This window comes from Leptidea sinapis, chromosome 39 (genome assembly GCF_905404315.1).
Source record: "Leptidea sinapis chromosome 39, ilLepSina1.1, whole genome shotgun sequence".
Classification (NCBI taxonomy): domain Eukaryota; kingdom Metazoa; phylum Arthropoda; class Insecta; order Lepidoptera; family Pieridae; genus Leptidea; species Leptidea sinapis.
This window is the reverse complement of record NC_066303.1, coordinates 2,585,249-2,599,084: the sequence shown is the minus strand read 5'-3', so window position 1 is coordinate 2,599,084 and position 13,836 is coordinate 2,585,249. Positions and strand designations below refer to the sequence as shown.

At 33.9% G+C, this 13,836-nt stretch overlaps 1 protein-coding gene and 1 non-coding gene across 2 annotated transcripts in view; one reads left to right on the top strand and one right to left on the bottom strand.

Annotated features, from left to right (window-relative positions):
• The window catches only part of LOC126976042 (uncharacterized), a 144,064-nt gene that overhangs the window by 29,901 nt on the left and 100,327 nt on the right, over positions 1–13,836 (bottom strand). The gene's annotated exons all lie outside the window — the stretch shown is intronic.
• On the top strand, positions 13,148–13,233 carry Trnay-gua (transfer RNA tyrosine (anticodon GUA)). The gene is given in 2 exon segments: positions 13,148–13,184; positions 13,198–13,233. It is a non-coding gene; the product is annotated as a tRNA-Tyr (tRNA).

Sequence of the window (13,836 nt, the reverse complement as noted above, 5' to 3'; positions counted from 1 at the left end):
GTGGAAATACTGCCAGTATTCTTGGTACGCTTCTCTGTAATGATAGTTTTAATTTAATGTAATCATAGTATTGTAAATCTTTACTAATATTATAAATGTGAGTGTATGTTTGTTTGTTACGCTTTGACGCCGGAGCTACTAAATCGATTTTGATGAAATTTGGTACAGCAATAGACTAGAGCTTAGGAAAAGACATAACACAAACATTTCATCCCGGAAAAATCCATGGTACCCGCGGGATTTGTGAAAAACTGAAATTCACGTCGATGAGCTATAAAGTTATACCAATAGTAGGTTTAGTTTGCCATAACAATCTTCCTCGAAGTAAGATTCATATAATATGTTGGGAACAGGAGTGAAAACGGGAGCCGGAACTGGAATAGGACATGAGATAATCTTCAAGTCCAAACTTGCTTATTATTTTTAAAGACCTAGTATCTACGCGGACGATGTCGCGGGCATCGGCTAGTATAGTTAGTTATAAGATGTTTTGTTTGAATAAATAAAGAACCAAAAACCAAAATTGACTTAAAACTATAACGATAAACAAAACTCTCACCCCCATTATTCGAGCATTTTCTTCATACTAAAAATTAATTAATTAATAAATAAGAAATATTATAATTACTGAAGTATTTAGTACACCTATGAGAGAGATAATACAAATTACATTTTAAGCAAATAAATTACAAAATATTTTATCAAGTGACCCATAAAAAATTTGAATAAATAATACTTTCATATACATACATACATACATAAAATCACGCCTCTTTCCCGTAGGGGTAGGCAGAGACCACTTCTTTCCACTTGCTACGATCCTTACATACTTCTTTCGCTTCGTCCACTTTCATTATTCCTTTCATACATGCTCTCTGGTTTAGGGTACTCTTGACCTGGCCTTTTTTCAAGACGTCCCTGATTTGATCTTGAAACGTCCGCCTAGGTCTACCCCTTCCAACACTTTCATTCACACTGGCCTTATACACTTTCTTCGTCAATCGTTCTTCATTCATTCTCTCGACATGTCCAAACCATCTCAGCATACTTTCATATCCTCTATATATGTGAAGGCTTTATGACTAAGGCAATTCTTTATAACTTTTTGAATTTGGAAGTTGTTAGACATGTGATATTATTTGGATTTTTATGACCGAGCTGCAAACTGAGACAAACAAACGAATTTTGTATTGAGTCTCGTTTTTGATATTATTCAAGTAATGAATATTCATAATTAATTCCGCCCGCATTTTTTTTATTCGAGATTTTTTTTCTTTTTAGTCCAGTTGTCAAATCACTATAAAATAATTAAATATTTTAATAATACATACATTTAATTTCCCTCCGGGTTTTTTCTGTCAAATACAATAGACAAAGTACAGTTAGTAAAAAAGTAATTCTAGTTGTCGCAGGCAATAAAAAGTATTTTTTTTTCTCTAAACTCATTTCCAATACTTTTTAATGTCAATAAAAACACTACCACCTCTTGGGTCTTACATCTTTGTGCCGTTTGGTGTCGAGATACTTGGTCCGTGGGGCCCGGAGGTGCGAAGAATGTACAAAGTACTATCATCGCGCCTCAATAGAGCAACTGGAAACCAAAGCGCACCCAGCTGTCATCTCTGGTCTGGCGCACCCCAGTATCTTCTCGATCCATTTGATCGCGTACAACGCAGAGCAGCTCGATTTGTCGGGGACCCAGTGCTCGGTGAACGGCTGGATCACTTGGTATTGCGTAGAGACGTCGCTTCATTCTGGATATATTTTAGATTATATGTTCCGAAGAGCTGTTTAACCTGATTCCTGCCGCCAAATTCCACCTTCGCACGACACGCCACAAGTTAGGATATCATCTCCACCATCTGGATGTGTGGCGGTCCTCCACAGTGCGGTTTTCAAAGAGCTTTTGTCCATGTACTAGAAAGCTGTGGAATGAGCTTCCTTATGCGGTGTTTCCGGGACGATACGACAAAAAAAGCGCGTACACCTTTCTAAAAGGCTGTCAACGCTCTTGTGATTCCTATGGTGTTGCAAGAGAATGTAAGCAGCGGTGATCACTTAACACCAGGTGGGTCAACTGGCTACGCTCGTTTGTCCTCTTATTCCATAAAAAAAGCTATTTCGGCCAATAGATCAGTCTAGCTATCCAACGCGGAAATGCTGCCTGTATTCTTGGTACACGTCCCCGTAAGGATAGTTTTACTTTAATGTACCTAGTCATACTAGTGTAAATATAGTTTCAAGCGTTATGTAATATATGGATAGGATAAAATATATTATTACACACACAAATACAAATATTGACAATAAACATTCATCAAATAATTATACGACCCATATTGTACAGTGGTTTGTGTCTCTGCCCACTTGTCAGCTCTCGGGGTTCAAATCACAAAATTTTCAAATTCAAATTCAAATAGTTTATTTCTCAAAATAGGATAACCGCATCACTTTTTGAAGTCAAGAAAATATAAAAATAATAGAATAATACAGTCCTACTGCTTATTAATTAAAATAGTATGCAGATCTTAAAATTATTTACATTGCTTTAATCCCATGCACTTTTATCTGTTATATAATCTTTAATTGTATAATAAGCTTTTTTTAAAAGTTTCTGTTTAACAAATATTTTAAACTGTTTTAATTGTAGTTTGCAAATTTCTTCAGGGATTTTATTATAAAAACGGACACATTGTCCTCTGAATGATTTGTCTATTTTCGTTAGCCTTGTGTGAATCAGAGCAAGATTATGTTTATTTCTAGTGTTGCAGTTATGAATGTCACTGTTTTTTTAAAACGATCTATATTTTTATGCACAAATATTAGGTTTTCAAATATGTATTGACATGGTGCTGTTAATATGTTGATCTCCTTAAATTTATCTCTCAACGAATGTCTACTGGACAGATTGTAGATTGCTCGAACAGCTCTTTTCTGCAGCACAAAAATCGTTTGAATATCACTAACGTGTCCCCACAGTAATATACCGTAAGACATAACAGTATGGAAATAACTAAAATATACGACACGTGCCGTGTCTTCGTTTGTGAGCTGGCGAATTTTCCTTACAGCAAATGCTACAGTAAATATTATTTATTTATTTACATAAAAGTTTACAAAAGAAAAAACTTATAGCTAGCATCAGAAAACCACACGGGTTTGTAATATATGTTAAATAAAATAAAATAAGCCTTTATTGTTGTTATTTTTTACTTAATTAACAAAACATATTAAAAGTTTAAAAGAGGTAACTAAATATAAACTTAAACTAAATAGGTGCTATCGTTGGCATTCGATTGTTCTCTCCTTGTAACAGCTTGTCTTTCGACAAAGGCCTCCTCTAAGGCTTTCCAATTGTCTCTATCTTTGGCTATACGTAACCATTCTGGGCCCGCTGCTTTTCTATAATAATATATGCTAACAAAGAGTTAAATCTAGTCACGTTAACTACAGAACATTAGTGCCAGTTAAATGTATTGTGTATATATGTTTACTAGGTAAGCATTCGTTCGCCACATATAAACATTTATTCAATGAATATGGATGTTTGTTTCCACGTCATGGATGTTTATACATATTTATGCATGCTTAAGTATGTATATTTCGTTGTCTTGCATCCTTAGTACATGCAGACTATGCCTAGATTGTGTGTCACTATTATAAAAAAATATTTATAGAAAAAATTGCGAGTACAGGGCTTAGAAGGTAGTCCTCTTAGTTTAGTAGTCATCGCCAAAAACCATGGAGCTAAGCGGTTGTAATGTCAACAGATTTTTTTTTAAATATATCCAAAAATATTACATACATTAAGTTTGTCATTCAACTTCGCGAACTCGTCCCACTGCAATAAAATTACATTAATTATTATCAAACTCAATAAAACTATATAATGTGTAATAAAACTTTAGGAGTAGTAACTATAAACTATTTCATCGACGAAACTACCCCATATAGGGGGTCATTTCTAGAACTAGACATATCAGAAAGGTCCAGCCACACATGGAGTATTGCTGTCATCTCTGGTCTGGCGCACCCCAGTATCACCTCGATCCATTTGACCGCGTGTAACGCAGAGCGGCTCGAATTGTCCGGGACCCAGTGCTCTGTGAACGGCTGGATCACTTGGCTCATTGTGTGTCTTCTTCGAATTTATCACGTGGAGTGTTCCGAAGAGCTGCTTAACTTGATTCCTGTCGCCGAATTCCACCATCGCACGACACGCCACACGTTAGGGATGATATCATCCCCACCACCGCATTGCGGTTTTCAGACGAGACGTTTACGAGATTTAAAAGAACTGTTAAAAAACTTTTATGTAGGAAAGGTTATTATAACATAAAAGATTTTCTTAATGATACCACAGACTTGGGATGAAACGAACACCCTCAGGCTCTTTAATTATAAATGTTTATTGTACGATATTACATTGTAATCCATATTTTTATATAAAAACAAACTGTTCTTGCGCCCGTTCTTCTCAGGTCTGATGCAGTCTATTTTGAATGGGTGGTAGTTTTTGACGTTCAATAAGTTATTTTGAATCCTATTTTGAATAAAAAATACTTGAAATTGAATTAATGGAGAGTTTTCCGCTTGTTTGCAGCCTCCGAATGTAGCTGCAAAGTGCTCAGTATGACCACCGCAGTTATAAAACAAACCAATCGTTGGCCCTTTCCTACTCCTCTCAAAAATTTCCTCCTCTCAAAAAAAAGAGACTGGGCCGTCCGCAAGTAAAGGTGTCTATTTGATCAACAATAACTCTTAAACTATTAAACCTACAGCAGTGATAAGTATATCAATTTGTTAAGCAATTTAGTTATTATGAAATTACAAAAAAAGTAGGGTTATTCATGTAGTATAATAGTTTATTTCGTGTTTTTTATTATTTCAAATTAGTTTAAGATAAGATAAGATCATTTATTTGTAGTCATGTGTATAGATGTTTCAAATCACAATAAAAGTTCTCCATTCCTTGTAAAATTTGCTTTTTAATCATTTCTGTTTATTTCTATATTGTTTACTAAATAAAATGTATCTGCTAAGGAAGTTGCAGGATATTCCCAATACAAGTGTCCTAAGACAACTTACTGGGAAGTCTCAACCACTAAAAATGTATATGTATAATCTTTGAAATAAACCAAATTTATTTATTATTTATTGAAAAGAAGATTTTATGGAATAGTACGATTTCGTCAGTAGGAGATTAAATAGTTTCCTTTTAAAACACGTCAACTTAAGTTCTGTGATATGTGTAGGTATCTTGTTAAATATTCTCGGCGCCGTTTCAAGAACACTATTGTACATAGAAGCTGTGTTACTGCCATGTAAACGTAATCTATTCTTGCTTCTCAAATTTATATTGTGGATTTCAGATGTTCTGACAAATGTATCAGTGTTAGTTTTTACAAATTATGCTATTTCATAGATATATAGTGAGGTCAAAGTAAGAGTTTTAAGTTGATTAAAGAATGGTTTATAACTATCCGTTATTTTAAGACTACACATTCACCTAATACAGCTCTTTTTTTTGCTCTGCAGTTTTATAAAATGTGAACAGACCGTCTGTGCGTGTAATACTTAATCTACAATAAGTAGTTTATTCCACAGTCAAGAGATGTCAATGTTATTTTTTCATGATTTTACGCTTTTGATGTGTGTATATGGTTTAAAGGTAGTCTACTAGGAGTTAAAACTAACGAGTTTCATCGCACAACCTTCGAGTGAACTCGTTAGAAGATACAAGCCAGTACTAATCAACGACTTATGTTGAAGGCATCCAACATATATAATAATATACATTAATCCAGTGTTTCCTGTGAACTCCTAAAATAATGAACGGAATTTAATACGGATTACTTCGTGGAGTGCAGTTTAGTCCAACTTGAGAGATAGGATAGTTTTTATTTCGATTTGGGACCCATAATTATTTTTATTTCCAATATTTGTTTTTTATGGACATATTTTCTATGAGAGAATTATTTATTGACGCACGATTTGACATTTCTGCTGTGAAACAATTTCACTATTTTACGAAATAATTCTTGATGTTATGAAATACCAGATACCGCAGGCGTAGTCACCAAGTGCAGCAACTAATACTGTGACATTGTCGTGACACATGTTACCTTAAATGTTGCTAATAATTGATACTAATTAAATATTATATACATTCCATTTTTAGCTCTCAGCGTGATGATCGCAGCACGATGTGTATGTGATTAGGATGTACCGCAGAACGCTACTCCATAGATCACGGTGTTTAGTGGAAGGGTGGTTTTGTTTAGACTAAATCGGGATCTTTAAATTATGGATTGAAAGATTAACACCGTGCGTCTATCCAGTTTTTACCTACCTCTTTCGATTATTTAAAATTAATGCTTTCCATACACTATTTCAAAATTATAACAGATATTAAAAGTCTTTGATAGTTGTTAAAATGATATATTGATAAAAAGATAAAATAAACTGATCGATTCTAAAATCATATTATGTTTATGAGTTACGCGCGGCGTGATTGATTACCGTTGACGAACTGGCTGTCTAAATTACCTAAGTTAATGCATGTGGCGTAAAAGTGCTGAAATAACAAAAGTTCGTGCGTTGGCCCGTACATTTGTAGTATTATATGTAGGTATGTAAAGTTACTTGTTTTATTTCTTAGATGTGTGTAATATAATTGTAATTATTATTAAACTTGAATTAAATAAAAGATACCTAGGTATTTTAATAAGTTATTGCACCCTGTATATTGTTTCTTACTGATTATTATACCGAGTGTTTGTAAGAATGTGTTTATTTGTCAGTTTGAAACCGCGGGGCATTGCCAGTATTATGCAAATGTCTTTGAACTTACCGCGCAAAGTGTAGTTCTGTTTACAATAAAATGGGAACATAGATGGCGCTAGCTGTTGTTAAATTAGCGCTGTTTATATTTATGTGCGGTTAATCGTCTCAATGAACCGTATCCATTTCGTCAGGAAAAATTAAAAATAACACCATGTATTTTTGTATAGTGGTATATTTATATATCACTTCGATCAGATTACAATGTATAATAAATATATATCATCATTATATATGTATGTTAGATAAGATATATATTATATTAATGACAAATTAATTAAAACAGTATTTTATATATTGTATACAGAACAACATTTGTCGGGTCAGCTAGTAAATGAAAATATCATTAGAACTTAGAACTAGAATATTGGTAAAAGCTTTTCAAAATTACTCGTGTTCACATCCACTCCTCCAGGATTAAAAAAAATTGCATTACTTTATCGGTGTAGAAACCAAGTAACTGATGTTTTGTTTTGTTTTTAATTCCAAAATGTTATTTTTTACTTTTTATTTTTTCACTTGTTCACCTTTACATTACTTTAGTACAATTAAACACATTCTTTTTCAGTGTAAACTTACAACCCCGCATTTTCGCAACTCAAAAATGCATGCCGGTTTGCCTGTGAATTGTGTTTACACCATAAATAATAATTATTTTGCAATATTTATGTGCTTACAGTACACTTTACTGGTAACTCTGTAACAAAATAAATAAATACGTTGATCGATCAATTAAATTGTTATAGATTTAAGGTTAAGGTGTTAAAAGTGGCCACTTATTTGTGTTAAAGATGACGTATTTAGGTGGTATTTGTGTGTATATATATGTAAGGGTATATACATATTTATTTATTTATAAGCGCTTATAAAATGCTTACAGAATACCTTTACTTATTTATGGTGTACGTGGATGATGCAGCTACTGTGCTCAATAACTTTTGTATTAATTTACATTTACATTTTTGACTTACTCGTGTAGACATTGACTATTTGACGTTTGAGTTTGTTTGTTGCATCATTTTACATATTATTATATTGTAATTGAAATGATTTGTAAATCGATGTAAATGTAAATCTTGATATAAAAGTGTGGCAATGAGTTTCTTGCTACTTCTTATCATTAGCTCAACCCTTTACGAAGTAGCGGTAGATTCAATAAGATTTTTTTTTTGTCGTATCGTCCCGGAAACACCGCACAAGGAAGTTCTTTCCACAGCTTTGTAGTATGTGGAAGAAAGCTCCTTGTAAACCGCACTGTGGAGGACCGCCACACATCCAGATGGTGAGGATGATATCCTAACTTGTGGCGATTTAATATTTAATTTTTTTTGACATTCATAAGTGTCATTTCCGTGACCTACGTGAGTGCACTGATTTTGATTTGATTTGATAAGTGGGAGAACGGATCTACCATCATTCCGGTCCCAATTGTCATTACCAACACGCCAAGAAAGAAGCGGACGATTCATGCGAGTGGTAGGTCGTGGACTACCGCTGTTCCCCTGGTAGGCAACGAACGACACTGTGGCGCAGTACAAGTGATAGAACAGTAGCATAACTCAACAGTCTTCTTAACTTATACCTACGTCTAGGTTTATTGGGACAGAAAAGTCAACGATAGTTACGATTTTTATCTCAAGCAGGCGATAGACTGAATATTGGAAATGGCCGTAAGTGATCCGACAACCTGGGACTAGATTAGGAGTTTTTTATAGCAATAGCAATAACAGTACAATATTGTATATTTCATTAAAAGGAGCGCAAAAAAAAAGGAATGCTGGGCGAGTTTCTTTCGCCGCTTCTTCTCTCTCAGAGCGCCATTTGTTTCCGAAGTGGTAGTAGTGTCTAGTATATTAGAAATGACATCAAAAAGAATTCTAAAGGAATCAACTTTGAGAAAATAAATGCTTTTTATGCCTTTTTATGTCATGCATTGTTAGGTACATGCTGTATATACCTTTTGGAGATGCCGTAAACACCGTCCATACAGTTTCAAGTTTTAGTGTCAAACAACAAAATATATCATATTTAGAAAACAAAAATTTTATCACCCTTACGTGATCGCTAAAGTAGGCACTCATTGGTGTCAGTACCCTAGCACGCGGCTACTAGATTACTTACAGGAGAGCCAGGGTTGATACATACAAAAATAATAGTTTAAAAAGCACGCTTTATATGAAATTCAACTAAAAAATCGAAAATAAATTTTAATAAATTTAAATTGAAAAGAGTGTAAATAAATATATTTTATTGCAAAAAAGCGTGGGTGTAGAAGAATTATTATTTTAATAAGTATCTTAAAAAGCACTAACTAAAAAATAGAAAATAAATTTTAATACATTTAAATTGAAAATAGTGTTAAAAAAATATATTTTATTTTAAAAAAGCGTGGGGTGCTTTTTAAGATATTATTAAAATAAGAATTCTTCTACACCGCATGTCATCGGTCCTCGATAAATCTACAAAGTGAGTTACAAACATACATACAAACATACAAGTGAAGCTAATATGAAGCGTATAAAAATATTGACCACGCCATTTTAAATCGGACAGTGCTCAGTCTTGGCGGCGTACGGTGTGGTACTCAATAGATTTGTGTTCCTAAGATTGTTTAGCGGCCGTGTAAATCGTGTGTATGTGTGCGTGCGTCTATTGCGTTCTAGTATGAAGTTAATGTACTGTTCTATTACTGTATTGTAGCTGCGGTGCCACATAGTGCTTAAAATTCATAAGTCGCTTCTTTGTAGTAGATTTTTTTGATTTTTAGTGAATTTGAAGTACACTAACTAACAATTTGTCTTAAAATGTGTAGATATACAAAAACTTTCAATGCAGCAATGAACGCGCAATAAGCGCTTTGCAATTTGATTACAGACAGTTAGAAATTCTGCCACAGATCGCACCCTTACTGTTAGTCCTTAAGAAGTCCCATTGATCATCATACTCGACTACGACATTTACTTGACCATAACTATGTTATGATCGATCACTTAAATATCCGGATACCATAAAAAAGATTCGGCCGAATATCGTTAATTTGCTCCTAATAATTGAAGAGTTGTCATCATGGATTTCGTAATCAGAACCTAACCAAACACTCACCAAAGTATATTTGAAGTATATCCTTTCAAATAAAAAATTATAAACATCGGTACACCCAGTCGAAAGTTTTGAGGTAACAAACATTAAAAAAACATACCGACGAATTGAGAACCTCCTTCAGTTTTGAAGTCGGTTAAAAAAAGGCCGCCATTATCAACGAAAATTGTTATGAGTTATGATAAAAGATACGATTGTAGAACATGTCGAATTGTTGCTACCTACAAAGATTTAGCTTGATATTAATGTTGCGTATAAAACTAAATCACAAAATTTATCAAAAACGTTCTAATTAAGGACATAACAATACACAGAAACTTTTTTTTATGAAAATAAAGGACGAGACTAGCAGGACGTTCAGCTAATTGATACGCCCTGCCCATTACCATGCAGTGCCGCTTGCGAATATTGAAAAACCCCAAAAATTCTGAGAGGCACTACAACTACGCTCGTCACCTTGAGACATAAGATGGCAAGTCGCATTTGCCCAGTAATTTCACTACCTACGGCGCCCTTCAGACCGCTGTTTGGTACCCATAATCTAGCCGGCATCCGGTGCAAATTTGCCTCCCACTAGTAACTTACCTTAAGGCTGAAATAACACGTACCTTTCCAGTAGCCTGCAGTCTATCGAACTGAAAAACGAAAAGGTTTGGTTGATTATGTTATTGTGATGTAATGTTAGTGTGTTTTAGATATAAGACATAAGATTGATAAATCTATTTATGTCTTTACAAAATTAATATTATGGATTATAACTAAGTATGCAACTGCATTTTTTCTGAAAAATTTAAACTTTCTAGTTATAAGAAAAGTTTATTGTATTATGTGTTATTTTATGGAAATCCATAATAATCCAAAAGTTATAAGATTTTTCTAGAGTTAGTTGCAGTAAGGAATCGACGTGAGACATGGTTCGTTAAAGAATTCGGCGAGTCAACACCTCATGAAGACAGGCGAAACACGTGCCGAATTAAAAAAAAAATAAGTAAAAAAATTAGGAACTGATAATTTAAGAAGGACAGTTTTTTCGTAGGAGGTTGTCATTGTCGATAGAAAAGATGTACGTCCCAGGTACATTGAGTAGTTTTTTCAAAATATTCAAGCTCGGAGTTTCCCTGCGAGATCGAATCAGAAAGGAGGAGATCCGTAGGAGAACCAAAGGTACCGACATAGTCTAAGTGTTTGCGAAACTGAAGTGGCAGTGGGCAGGGCACATAGTTCAATGGACAGATGGCCGTTGGGGCAGTAAAGTACTCGAATGGCGACCACGAACCGGAAGACGCAGTGTTGGTAGGCCCCCCACAAGATGGACCGAAGATCTGATCAAGATTGCCGGAATACGTTGGATGAGGGCAGAGCAGGACCGATCGCCGTGGAAATCTTTGGGGGTGACCTTTGTCCAGCAGTGGACGTCTTCCGGCTGATCATGATGATGATTCAAGTTTCAGCATTACGATATCTTTAAATTTTATTCTAAAACTTACCAAGTAATACATGTCCATAGTGTATTCTTCATTAGCCAAATCCACTCTTTTTAGCTCCATCTGATGGAAACAATATAATTTATTATAATTCACGGCACGGTTGAACCAAATTTGAAAATGCACACGTCCTATATATATCAAATATTTTATTATCTAACCGCATGTATAAAAATAGTTACACAAAAACTAAAAAAACAGGCTTTTAAAGTAAACCCAAGGAAAAAGTAGAATATATTAATCTTTAATAAGCATCATATACGAATAGTGTGAATGTGTAACAAAAAAACGAATTTTATTGTAAAATGTTGAAAGTTTCCGTTACATAACGTTAAAAAGGGAGCAAAAAGGAATGCTGTGAGAGTTTCTTGCGTCGCTTCTTCTCTGTCAGAGCTGTCCATTTGTTTTCGAATAGAGAAGTGTCGATAATTTTTGAAACCAAAAAAAATAATAGTAGGATGTAACCCATCGGAAATGGAAGAGAATATAACAAAAATGAAAGGAAAAATAAATTACGGGCGATCTGAGGTCGGGATGTGGAAAAAAAAAAGGGGGGGGGGGGGGGGGTTAAGGGTAATAAACGGTTTATCTCGATTACCGGCAAAACTGCAAGTCCTATGGAAATAAGTAAAATGAAAAAGTTGTAGGTAATAATATAGTAGGTATACAAATTAATCTATAATAATGAAAAAAATTGGAAAGCATAACACAAAATTATTATCTTTTTAACATTTATAAAAAGATTTGATTAATTGTAATCCATATTATTGCTGCTATGAAATAAAATGTATGAATTCTCTATGAAACGACTTTTGATGGGCTTAAATTTTCCGAACATTTACCATTGTAATTTATATTTTTTGTACACTATCGGAAAGTAGAGATTTTGTCGAACAGAAAACAGACCAATTTTTAAAAAAAAACTGATATTTTGACGGGTGTATTTTCGATTGAAAATAAGTGTTATTTTTGGATAATTTGAGTCAAAATAACGTGAAAACAATTTATTGTATTGTATTATACAATTTATCTATTTCAATTTTGATTAATTACAGTGTGCTTGGGACATAAAAAGGGCAATATTCACCAAATTTCGTGAAAAAAAAAAATATTTTGTTAATATAATATAATTGATAAAAATAAAAAACGACATTTCCACGTAACCCCAACTAAATAACTTTGTAATCTCATTTATAATATTATATGGGATTACAAAGTTATTTTATTTATGCTGTTAGTGTATTTAGATAACAGGACTGAAATTGCAATATATTTCGGATTTCTATTAATTTACTCACTTAATACTAATTGAATTCTAAATTCGATGCTTCTATGTCTTCTAGAAAAGCCTTAAACTTTTAATGATGACTGACTGACCGAGTCAGTGAGTGACAAAATTTTGTAACTTTGACTAGATATAATTTTTAAACTACTGGTTCAAATTGAATGAGATTTTAAATATACCGTACTTAAACAATAGCTACTTGGTTACTGAAAATCAGGCTTCTCTCTTCAATTTTATCCTCAACGAAGTTATAGGGGATTGAAAATGGCCTGAACTGCTTCAAGATTAGGATGGTACGGCCATGCCGCTTATTTTGGCCAACTTGGCGGAGTCACAACCGTGCCCCCAGTTTGATAACAACGTTATCAAAACCAGTGACGTGCATAATTCAGACGTCTTCACTTATTTATCATATTATTTGAAGTTATCTGTCACACCTTCGATAGCTCAGTTGGTAGAGCGGTGGACTGTAGAGTTAATGTTGTAATCCATAGGTCGCTGGTTCAAATCCGGCTTGAAGGAATTTTTTTGTCAGATATATCCATATTTTAAACATATATTTTTGAAGTGATAACTTCTTATGGGAGGCTTAGCCGCTTCGATACGTAACGCGATACTACAGTCTTAAAAAAATCAATTGAAACAATTTGTAACCGTTATAATTTAATAACCTTTCCTTACATTATGATATTAATATACATGAAATTTAAGTAATAACCTAACCTAGATTAGTTTAAGTTACCACTTCTGTCGGGAGTCCCGAGACGCACACGGTATTTTTATGGAATTTTTCTTTCATTTATTCACCTACGTCAGTAGTTCATGGATATATTGGGGTACAATCTTTCGGTACTTTCGAGTCAGCACGAATTCTCATTATTATTATAATATAAACGCTTAATGGTAAGTAGTAGAACGCCACCATGAGTAACCTAACACCATATTATAATCCCGCAACTTGGTAGAGGGACCATCCGACATCGTAGTGACGTTAGATCTAGACACTTCATAAAACACCAACCAGATTTATCATTTGCCATCTGACGACTGCGATCACATTTACCGATATATTTTTTATTCAGTACCATTTCCATCCATTTCACCCAGAAGACGTCCACTGCTGGA